This window comes from Rhinolophus ferrumequinum, chromosome 8, assembly GCF_004115265.2.
Source record: "Rhinolophus ferrumequinum isolate MPI-CBG mRhiFer1 chromosome 8, mRhiFer1_v1.p, whole genome shotgun sequence".
Taxonomy (NCBI): domain Eukaryota; kingdom Metazoa; phylum Chordata; class Mammalia; order Chiroptera; family Rhinolophidae; genus Rhinolophus; species Rhinolophus ferrumequinum.
In genome coordinates, this window is record NC_046291.1 from 23,853,693 (window position 1) to 23,865,799 (window position 12,107).

The 12,107-nt window shown below is 34.3% G+C and overlaps 1 protein-coding gene across 35 annotated transcripts in view; it reads right to left on the bottom strand.

Moving 5' to 3' along the window:
* MAP2 (microtubule associated protein 2) overlaps nucleotides 1-12,107 on the bottom strand; it is a 260,069-nt gene that overhangs the window by 74,236 nt on the left and 173,726 nt on the right. The window lies entirely within an intron of this gene.

Genomic DNA, 12,107 nt, shown 5'->3' on the forward strand with positions numbered 1-12,107 from the left:
CACACATGTTTTCATCCCACCTACTGAACCACTGGTCACTGGTACACTATAATTCATTTCACTGTTGGATAATTATGAAAGACGTTAGATTCTTTAGTGTTCGGCACTTTGTCATTAACCTTTCATTTCGATGACATAAGCCAAACTACGTGACTTGGCATTGATCACATTCCTCACCTGCTGAAGATTCAACTGGTATCATCTTATAGCATCATAATAAGACTTCTATAACCAGAATGAAAACAGTCATCACAGATTAAATTCCAAGCTGAAATGGTATATGGATTAGTTCCTTCTCTATTAAACATATGTAAAATTCTTCGTTTCATTTTTAGGTAGGTACATATATAATGTTGCAAAGTAAAATCAGTGCTTTCCCCAATGTTGATTAGAAGGTTTTAGTATCATGAATCAGGAGCCTTATAAGCAGCCAAATCTCTTAGATACTTCTAGTTAAGACATATCAAAAAAGAGAAGAAAGCAAGTAAAAGAGTGAAAGAAACAATAAAAAGAACAGAAAAAAGAAAATATCCAACTCAACATAAAACATGGCTATCATGGCAAAGCTCAATTCATAGATTGGGACAGATATATTCCAGTTTTCAATTACTTAATAGAAGTATTTTTATCTAATATGATAATTAATGTAAGTTCTTGGAAACTCATTTTGTAGTTTATGTGTAGGTTGGTCAGTCACTACTGTTATTATTTATCAGATATCTAGAATATCGATTATGACATCAATAATTAGATTTCCATCGTACTGAGATTCTTTTACATTTAAATGCATCTGCTTTAAAAGTTTTCCAAGCTTAAGATTACAATGCTCTATGTTTCAAAACTCTGGGGTTTTACTTGAGTACCTGTCCAAATACTTACATAAATTCATTTTTTTTTTGTATGAGAAGAAATTTGGACCTGCCCACTGGCAACCCAAAAGCCTAACTCCAAATCTGCAAGACCACTCTTGAAAATATTGTCTTTTGTGAAGTGATTGTCCCTTGCATAAGGATATATACAATAAATTAATTTATATTGGAATTTAGAAATATGATAATATGTATTTTGTTGATATTTAATAGACAATCAAATCATACAGATATTTCCACATTTTTCCTTAATTATCAGACACTTCAATGCTTAACTGCAATATTTACCTCATTCTAAGTCTTTGATACTGCATTCTCTTTCTTGTTTTATATATAATTTGGTTGTGAAACATCAAGTCTTTTCTCAAATTAGGCAGAAAATATATTACAAATAAATAATAAGAGTACCTATTGTCTTAAAACATTTTACTTTAGGATATCATTCTTTGAGAAAATTATATAATATTATTTAGCACACAATAGATTTCATGTTATCCTTCATGTGTATATATGTATACATATATAAATGGACATCAATCTTTTCCACAGAAAGTGTTTTATAAAATCTTACATAATATTCTAGATCTTTTCAGATACATTATATGTTAACAAACTCTAATAAAAATACGGTTTCTTAGAAAACATAACATTACTTAGTTTTTAAAAAAAGATATTTCTCCTTTACCCATCTTCCCTAGAATACTATTTTAATCACCATCCAAGCAAATGTTGCTAATAAATGAATGATAGCTTGAAAATGACAAATAACTTATTATTTTGGATGCGGCCAAATAATACACTTTTGTTGGTTCTCCCTAAGGGTTATAAAATCATATGTGTACATTAAAACGTAATGTGTTTAAAGGCTAGTTTAAAATGAGAAGCATTTTCATGTGGACCTGCATCTACCTTTGGACTGCCTGGTATTGTACATAAAAATATATAGTTTGACATGCTTTGATAGTTCCTGTATTTTCTGTTCTTTAAAGTAAGTAGTGAAGAGCGTACCAAACAGAAGTTCCTGAACACATATGCCCTGAGGGCTTGTAGACACAAAAAAATAAGGTACAGTTGTCACATTTCCTTCACTATGTAAAGGGAAGAAATAAGTAAGCAGAAATAGTCAGAAGAATATGTCCCTGACAGTTTCTGAGTGACTGAAGAATTTCTTCTCTCAGGGCAAATTCAGGGCTAAGGATGTAAATTGGAGAAACATTTTACTAAAAAAAGAAACCATTTTCTAATTTTCTACTTAGTTAGAGGTTTCATATTTTTAAGTATGAAAAGGATTATGCAAAAATAAGACGCACACAATCAAAGCATGATAGTAATATAGAAACTGACCAAAGCACCATTTAGTTATTAGTTGGGTTTCAAACATTGAGTGTTGAATGCATGTTTCATCAACCTCCTAACTACAGATAAACACAGGGAAAAGGTTCTGTTCGCTATAAATTGTTGGCCAACACTAGCTCAATCAGTGAGAGGAGAATGGTTTAGAAGCCCAATTTTCAAGCATGGTAGAACTGGTACTCAGGTTCTAACTCCATTGAGAGCATATGAAGAATAACACCAGTGGAAGAAAGTACTAGATATGAATAAGACAGTAAACATAATAGAGAGTTTGTGACATGTAGGTTTAGAAATATCTTTAAGATACACTATTTCATCCCATCTCAGAAAAGGTTTAAATCATTACACTGAAATGCTCTTTGGTGACTATACACTTCCGATGTTTCTTAAAGTGTTTTCAGCCAATTACCTCCAACATCAATTTAAGAAATTAGAATTTCTGGGTAAGGGTCTTGGAAATTGATAATTTAATAAGTTCACCAGGTGATTCCAAGACACTAAAGTTTGAAGACTCATGCTTTGCAAGCCTGCTGCATATGACTTTAGAAAAGAACAGAGAAAGACAGAAATACACACATGAAACACCCCTGCAGAATAATTGGAGTAAAGGGATAAGGCCATTATATTGATAGGTTATGTAATCATTCTCACAAATAGAAACCGAACCTTTCACTTCCTCAGTCCAGGACATTTATGATGAGGTGATAGATTCCAACCATGGCACTGACGGCTTTTAGTCAGATTCCTGGGAATACGCCAGTATTCTGTTGTGTCTAATCCTACTTGGGAGGAGAAATATCTCAAGAAGTTTAAAATTATACCCTGTCTGTGGTAAAAACCTACTTCATATTGTGAAAACAATGACTAGTCACTGGTCAGTCTATCAACACCTTTAAATTGCTTTTAGAATATTTATTTTAGATACTGCTTGGCATTTATATTAATGGTTTATGACCAAAGTATACTTGCTTAAAATATCTCCAATCGAGATGTAATTTTCTTTACCTGTTAAATCATTTTAGAGATAGATGTGGGATAATAGACAGGGTGTGCATGTGTGGTAGATAATTCTGAACTAGCAAAGCTCTCAAAGAAGTAATTCAATGATGTCATATCTAGATAATTGAGACGTGTGCTGAAAATGTCATTCAGTAGAGTAGTACTTTTTCTCTTGGGATTCCCATAGAACCACAAACCTCACTGTTTTTCTCTGGATTACAATATTAGAAAGATCACAAAGCTCAGAAACAGTCCCTGATTATAGTTATTACCAGGCAGCTTTAAATACTCCCCCAAATTGGCAACAATGAAAGCTTGGAAAAACTAAAGAAAAAATACACTGTGTGCTGGAGGGCGTGTCTCCATTTTTATAATGCACTTGGCACCGACCGTTCGAGAATGTTTTCTATGATATGTTCTGTCCTGTCATCATGTAACGTGCCAGGTCAATAAAAACATTGCGATTATAATTTTGTACTGCTACATATCCAAAGATGAACAAAAGAATAAAACAACCAGTTATACAATACAATTAAGCACATGAATATTGTTTCCTTTCCATGTAGTCTCAATTATGCCTATACTATTACTATCCATACTACTACTACTACAAAACAGAAACTTTTGTCTTAGTCCCTAACAACATTAGAAGTTTATGTGAAACCTACTTCTTTACTTATAAATAGTGAGGAGTTCTAAGCATACATAGTTGTTCACTGACTTATAATAACCCTGCATTCCTTCTATTTGTCTTCTATGCAAAACTGAGGAAAAGTCTTTTATGGCATTAAAAAATTAAGTTGAAAATCCAGGTATTTGTTTCATGTCTTTTCTGTTCTTGTCAGGAGAATTGTAAAACATCTATACAGATGACTCACTCTTCATCACACAACATGACTAATAAGAAATTCATATGAAGAGAGTTGGTGGGTGTATAATTATTTTTGAAGATGACGGATACACAGTACACAGTAAGCCAGTGTTAGGTTATTGGTAGAATTATATAAGAGAATACAAATAAAGCATAATTCCAAGCAAGTAGGAAGTGTTCAATATATGCTACTTATTATTAGTTATTATTTTATGGCTTTTATTTGAAAAATTTTAGCAATAGGATTCAGTGCATGGTTTGCTCCATAGTGAAAAACTGAGGCTAGAAAGATTAAATTATTTTACCAAGTTAGACACTTCCAGAGAGATCTGGAATGAGAAGCCAAATCCACTAACATCCATTCATTGCTTGCTCTTTCATTGAGCAGTTGGACTGGTGGAATGGTGTTGAGCAAGAAAGAGAATAAAACCCAGGTAACCACACTAACATTCATAAAACTGTTCCATTGATAAAAATCTACCATATTAAACTGGATAAGGTAATTTATGTGACCATACTATATAACTTCTACTTCATAGCTGTATGTTATTTCTGAACCTTTTATAACATTATGTAAGAGGGCTAATAAATACCTCATTTATAGATCATAAATAAATAATGCTCTAAAACTTTTGCCTCTACTGATGATATTTAACTAAGGACCTGTGCTTGGGTACTGAAGATATAGTGGAATAAGTAATAGATTTTTAGCAAGAAAATCAGGTTAACTCCTGGCTTTCCCACTTACTAGACGTGCAAACTTAGACATGACACTAAATCTGAGTCTTAGTTTCATAAGCATGTATCTATTGAACCACTGAACAGATAAATTTTGAACCCCTACAACAGTATTTTTCTTTGACTGTATGAGGAGACATTTAATCATAAAATTTTAACAATTTTTTCCCCTTAAATTAACATAAACTTAAGCATCCGGATAAAAAACTTAAAAGGGAAATTGTAAGTTGAATTTTGACAATTAATGATTTTGTTTTAAACATCTGCCAGTTTGAAATCTGATTCTAGACCTGTCAGACTGTCCAGTGTCACATAAAATGTAAATCTGCTTTGGGTACAAATCTGAGGAATAGGCTAAAGAATCACAGATATTCCAAAGAAAAAAATTAGGTCATAAGTAATTACTGATACCACCACCAAATAAAAATCCTTAGTTCCAGTTACCTGAGATCCACATTATAGGGAAGGCACTGGCTGGGTATCAAAGCGCCTATAATCTAAAAACAATAATCAGTACTTGAGGACAAGATAAGAGCATAAATTCAAAGATAAGAACATAAGAGCATAAATTCAAAAACTAAATACTTTATGGTTTTCCATCAAAGGCATCTGTTTTAGGTATTTACCACAGAAGGAAGGATGAAGTCCTGTGGAATTATAAGCTAGATACCATTTGTTCTGTTTCCTGCCACTTTATCTTATCTGCTCAGTCCCGTCATCTTTTGATCAACAATTCTCCCTCCACAAAACAAGCCACGTGACCAAAGCTCTGCCTCTTACCATGTTCAGATTAAAGTCGTATTCCAAATATAGTAAGTGTATATGGGTTTACAACATAATCATTCACAACATTTGTTTGCTGCATTCCTTTGAACTTACTGCACTTCTTGTCAGAGAACTGAAAGTTGAATGTCCATCCTGTCATGAACGTTATAGAATTAATGGGATGCTGGCCTATATGACCGCTAAAATGCCTTCTGGACTCTAAGATTATAAATCTTAATTCATGAAACAATTGTTTGATAATGTCTCCAACAGATTAATGTAAAGGCTTTGTGTATCACAGGGAATGTGATGAGGATATAAGAGAAGATATATAGCTCTTGTGCTCAAGGAGCTCACAGACAAACCAGTAACAAAAATGCATCTGGTACATGCTGTGATACAGAAAAGGACGGAAGTGGCAGAGGCACCTGGGCAGCTCCTACCACAGTGAGAATTCAATCAATACTTCCCGGAGGAGATAACATCTGAGTTGAGATTAAAGGACAAATAGGAGTTAGCCAAAGAAAGGAGGGAAAGCTTGCTAGAAAGAAAGAGGCGTGGATGACCACCTCCTGTGTTATTTTTGACTTGGGCTAGCTAGGCAACACCTTCCAGGAATATACCATAATGAGTACTCTGTGTTCAACGGTCCTCCCTGTTCTGTCTCACTCCCAAGGCTGGGAGCTCTTAGAGGAAGAGCTGTGTTCATTTCATCTCTGCATCGCCAGCACCCAGTACAGTGAGTGGCACAGAATGGGCTCAACAGCAAATGTTTACTAGACAAATGAATGAGGAACATGTGTGAAGCACAAGATTGCTCACTGTGGTCCAGAGTGAAGTGGGACATGGAGAAATGAGGCTGCCAGGCAGGGGTGAGACACCCAGAAAAGATGTGAGAGAAGGGAGTGGCATAGTCAAGTTTATTTTTTAGAAGGATTGATCCAGTATTGGTATTAAAAGCAAATTGGAAGGAGGAGTGGCTAAATACAGAAGCATCTCTTAGAGTCACTTTAGAAAGAAACTGGTAGACCTGACAGTGTCACTGGGATTGAAACGAGAGGCTAGCTTCTACGGTCAAACACTTAATTGAAACAAAAGGTAGCCCTCTTCTTTTAAGAGACTCACCATATAAATTAAAGTTTCTCTATTTTATCTATCTATTGTCTACCCACTTACATACCTTCCTATCCATTTGTTTGTTGTGAGAAGGGGAATGATAAAGTACATTATACTATTTTGACAGGTATTTACTTTATTATTTTCTTGAGTTCAGTTTGTGGTCCAGTCAAATACCATGTTCTGAAGAGCTCTTGTTCGTTAAACTACAAGTGTTGGCGAATATTTTACTTGATGTTTGATGAACAATGTAAGATGGAATTCTTTTTTTGTTTATGTTTAGTATGAGTCCCATGAGGTTCTTTCAGCTGCCTTTTTTTTTTTTTGAGTTATGACAGCAGGTTATAGAGATACATAAGCCTGGTCAGATCTGCATTCATCTGATGAGACATCGAGACAAGGAAACGGAGAGTGTTGAGTAAAAGACAGAGATCCTAAATGACTTGAGAATTGGACTTTTCCTTAAGAGGCACTACAGATACTCCTCGACTTACAGTGCGGTTACATCCTGACAAACCCATTGTAAATCGAAAACATCTTAAGTCAGAAAAGCATTTACTACATCTAACCTACTGAACAACATACCTTAGCCTAGCCTACGTTAAGGGTGGAGAGAACACAATATCTGAAAAACGCTGGCAACACAGCACCCTGATAAATAAACAGCGTTTCTGCTGTTTATTTATCCCAGTGATCGCGTGCCTGACTGGGAGCTGCCCAGTGTCACAGGAGAGTATCATACCGTATATTGCCAGCTTGGGAAAAGAGCAACATTGAAAAGTTCCAAGTATAGTTTCAACTGAATGTGTATATATCATTTTTTCATAAAATTGAGAAATCGTACATCAGGATCCATTTGTATTTATAAATTGCTTTAACAAGCATGTATTGAGCCTTCACTTAATTCCACATCATTATAAATCATCAATTCATTTATTGTGCTTTCTAGAATCTTTTCAATAAACATTTATTAAATACCAGCTTTATATCAGGAATTATCTTAGGCACTAGGAATACAATGATGATAAAGATATGGATTCTGGCCACACACAGCTCACACTATACTGAAGAGGGCAAGATGTGTTTGAAAGATACAAGATGACACAGCAAATGCAATATAATAAGAGTATACCAGAGGTGCTACATGAATATAAACCTTCTGAGATATATACACATATATGTATATATACAAGTATATTTATGTATACACACACATATATAAATGATTGGATGCAAAATATCTGTATTATATGCATTTTTAAATAAACTACTACATATATGGAAAGTCCAAAATCTAGTTAATTGTATTATATACTAGTTTCCTTCTAGAGAAGGTAAAATGTGAGTTACATAAAAGTAAAGTACGAATCATATAGACCAAATCAATTTCTTTTTCCTTTTTCCTTTCTCTTTTTTATTTAGATTCAGGGCAGTCTGTGTGCTATGTTTTGCTATGCCACTGCTGGCTCTAATTGTGACTCGGGAATTCTGAGTTAAGTTGAAAGTAGTCTTCTTCACTCTAACAGTTGAGTTGGGCCTAAAAGAAAGCAAGCAGAATTCTTATCATTTGGAATTTCCTCATAACTCAAGTCTGATCCAATTGGGCCAGTCTTCAGATACTGCTTGATTTATCTCTTGGAACAGACATATCTCTATTTACCCTGGATATTCTAGAAATCAGGTCAATTTTTAGTAGCTTGCTACTTGTATTCTGCCAAACTTCCAAAGTGATATGATGTGGCACAAATTTGCTAAATCCTCCAGGCCTGAAATATATACAGTTAGTCTATGTTTTTGAGATGGTAAAAAAATTGAACTGGAAAAATACTCAAGTAAACAAATATACATAGTGTTTAATTTTTCTAAAAAAACAAATATTCCAATCTTACATGTAAAAGTTTTAATGTAAATATAGGCACAGATGTGTCAATATTATATGGTGGACCCATAGGTAAAAATATTTTGATATAAAAAAAGACCCATCATAGGTAAGTCAGGCAAATAGGACCTGGTCAAGAGCAAAAAACCATGATTAGGTATGTAAAAGAAATGTTTAATTTAAAAATAAAACACATTTCTAGGAAAGTCAAAAATTTTGAGGAGGCATATTATTTTTTGAAATATATTTGCTTCTTTGATTTTTTTATTTTATTTTAGGTAAACTAGGAGGTAAAGCAAGGAAAGGAAATTCTCCAAATTTAGGTGAGGAAGTTCGGAGTTAAGCTATGTAAAAAAAAATATGAACTGAAGATTGGATCAAAAAACTTAGTGATAGAAGAATGCTCTAGATAACTGCTTTTCTCCAAGAACATGACCATAAACAACTGCCTTTTACCTTGACATGATATCCGTATTTCCTGTGGGCATTTTGGTTGAGAACTTCTAAGATGCAAGATTTAATTTCATCTTCCTTACCTTTTTCTCTCTTTGTTTTACCTCCAGAAACACATTGGAATGAAATATTAAAATTAATATTATATTCAGTGTCCGGTATTTTAATCATAGAGACCAAAGGAAACAGCCATTTTAGGTGAACATAAATATTTTCTTGGTAAATGCAGGATAATGCAAATCATGATGCATAGCTACATCTCCTTTGAGGCACCGAATGCTATGAGAGCTAACAATAATTATTGTACACCTATTCCATCCCAGGCACAGTTCTAGATGCTGAAGATAGATAAATACTAGCAAGACTCAACTTTTGGTCTTAAGGAACTAATTGAGAGAAACTAACATGTCCACATACAGTTAGGTGATAATATTATAAATGCTTTAATAGAGGTATAAAGTGAGTCTATGGAAGTTCTTAAGAAATCAGAAAATTTAAAAAAATAAAATAAAAAAAAAGAAATCAGAAAATTCATGGGAGATACCAGAATGACAAAACTTGTTTTCAATCTTGAAGGGCATTCAAGGGCGTAATTCTACACACAAAAAATAGCAGCACAAAGACATGGGGGAATAAGAGAACTGGAAACATCAAGGATGTTTCAGAATGCCAGAAACAGGAGTAGTGGAACATGTTGCAGAGGCAAGTGTCCAGATGATGAAGTATCTTGTTTGCCAGACTGTGTAGTACTAAATTTTATCATTATCAGTGGCATACCACTGAGAAACTTTAAGCAGATGAAAGACAAGATGAGTCAGAGAAAGAGTTGCAGAAGGTTACGATTAGAAACAGAAGTGGATAGGTAGTCAATAATGCAATAATCAATGAGAAAGCATATAAGCATTTAAATGAAAGTAGAAGTGATGGGACTGGAGATGGGGGAAGATACATTCATTTTGAGACAGGAAATTCTCTCAACATGTCACAGGTCATATAAAATTCTTATCCTAGTAAAGGTGCATTAGAGTAACCAAACACCTAATAAAATATAAAATGTAATGTTTAATATGAAAATACTGATTTTATATTTAATGTTAAATTATTAAATTTAATACTTTATATTTAATGGAAAATTTAGAATAAAAAGATAACAAGGCAAGTGGAAGGCCCTATTTTCAATAGGGTGTTCAGGAAATCATCTCCAAGGAGATGAGCTCAGAGGAGAGACTCAAATGATGTGGAGGGTGCTAGCTATGCAAAGAGCTGGGGTAAGGATGGTCCAGGAAAGAGATGTGAGCTTTAGGTATAAAGTTTCTGGGGTGGGAATGAGCTTGGTGTGTTTGAGGCTGACTTGGTGTAAGATACAGGAAGAGTGCTATGAAAGCGAAGTAGAGACAGGTTGTGGAGAATTTGGTGAAGCATGTGGATTTATTTCTAAGTATGATGGGAAGGAAGGAAATAGGGAAATGTTGGTCAGGGGGTAAAAACTTTTGAGTTATAAAACCAGTAAGTTCTGGGGATTCAATGTACACACTACAGATTGGTGATTACAGTTAATAATACTGCATTATATACTTGGAAGTTGGTAACAGAGTAGATATTGTTGTAAATATTGTCACCAAAACAAAGAAATATTAATTATGTGACACGATGGAAGGGTTAGCTAATGTTACGGTGGTTATCATTTTGCAATATATAAGTATATCAAATGAACACACTGTACACCTTAAACATACACAATGTTATATGCCAATTATATCTCGATGAAGCTGGAAAAAATGTATAATGAGAAATCCTTGCAAGATGTTGAGCAGGGTGGTAATAACTGTGTAAAAGACCATATGGTTTCTGTGTGGAAAATAGAGCACAGCAGGGCAAGACTGGAAACCGAGTTCAGACAGGAGGCTGCTGCAGTTGTCAATTGAGAGACATGGCAGCTCTGATCACAGGGGTGCTAAGAGGATTAGAGATCAGTGGATTCTGGCTGCCAGAAACAATAGTTGCAGGGTAGGCTTGCCATGACTTAAACCATTGTGAAAAATATAAGTTAAAAGGGTTTGCCATGTATTTTCTATACAAATATGTTATTTAACATGTGTACAAATATGTTCAACTATGTAATACAGCTCTCAGCTCTGAAATGAGAATATTATACACAAATTACATGGCAGCATGTTATTTCCCTATAGAGCTTCATTGACAAATTTCCCTGTCCTCATATTCCATTCAAATAATACTTTTGCAGTGTATATTTAAATGACCTATAGATACATGTGTGTATAGGTCTATTATATATGAGTGTGCATGTGATATTATATTGTCTTACATTACTATATTTCTCAATTCCTCTTGATTTTAAAACAGTTTCCTTTAGAGTTCTTTGGTTCAAAAACAAGACCCTGTCCAGTTGTAAACAGATGCCAAAAGAAATACACAAGCCAAAACAAAAAGGCTTACACACTGATTCCCAGTAGCAAAAGCTTTCTAGTACCACAGCTGTCTGTCTGTCTGTCTTTGAGGGGAAAAAAAAAAGGTATTTTTTGTTGTTTTGGCCTTTTGTTCTTTATTCAGGATTGATTACTACCGGATCTTTCCTAGAGCATTGTTCACAATGATTTTAAATGACTCAAGCTTTGGCACCCCCTCACTAAAGTATTTGCTTTAGTGAATTCTAAATTTCTCTTACAGAGACTACAACTGTCTCAGAATCAAACTGCCTTCTGTAGTAATTACTGAGCACATGGTATGACTGGAGTCCTTGAAATTCATTACAAAAAAGTGCAGGGGGTGGGTGAGAACACAAAAAAGAGTAAAAAAAAAAAATTAATTGCAAGAAATTTGCAGGTTCAAGTAAGTCACTATGCTTCTCAGGAAGAAAGATCTGACAGAGATGCTTAGAAGCAATCAGCCTCCAGGTTCAGCCATGTTGGATTTTTGCTCATCACCTCTCATTCTTCTCACATAGGCTGACTCATCAAACTGCCATATAATACTTGCAGAAAAGGCCAGTTTCATTGGGGTTTATTCATTTTAAAATGTTCTGTGATGCAATGAAAACTTGATT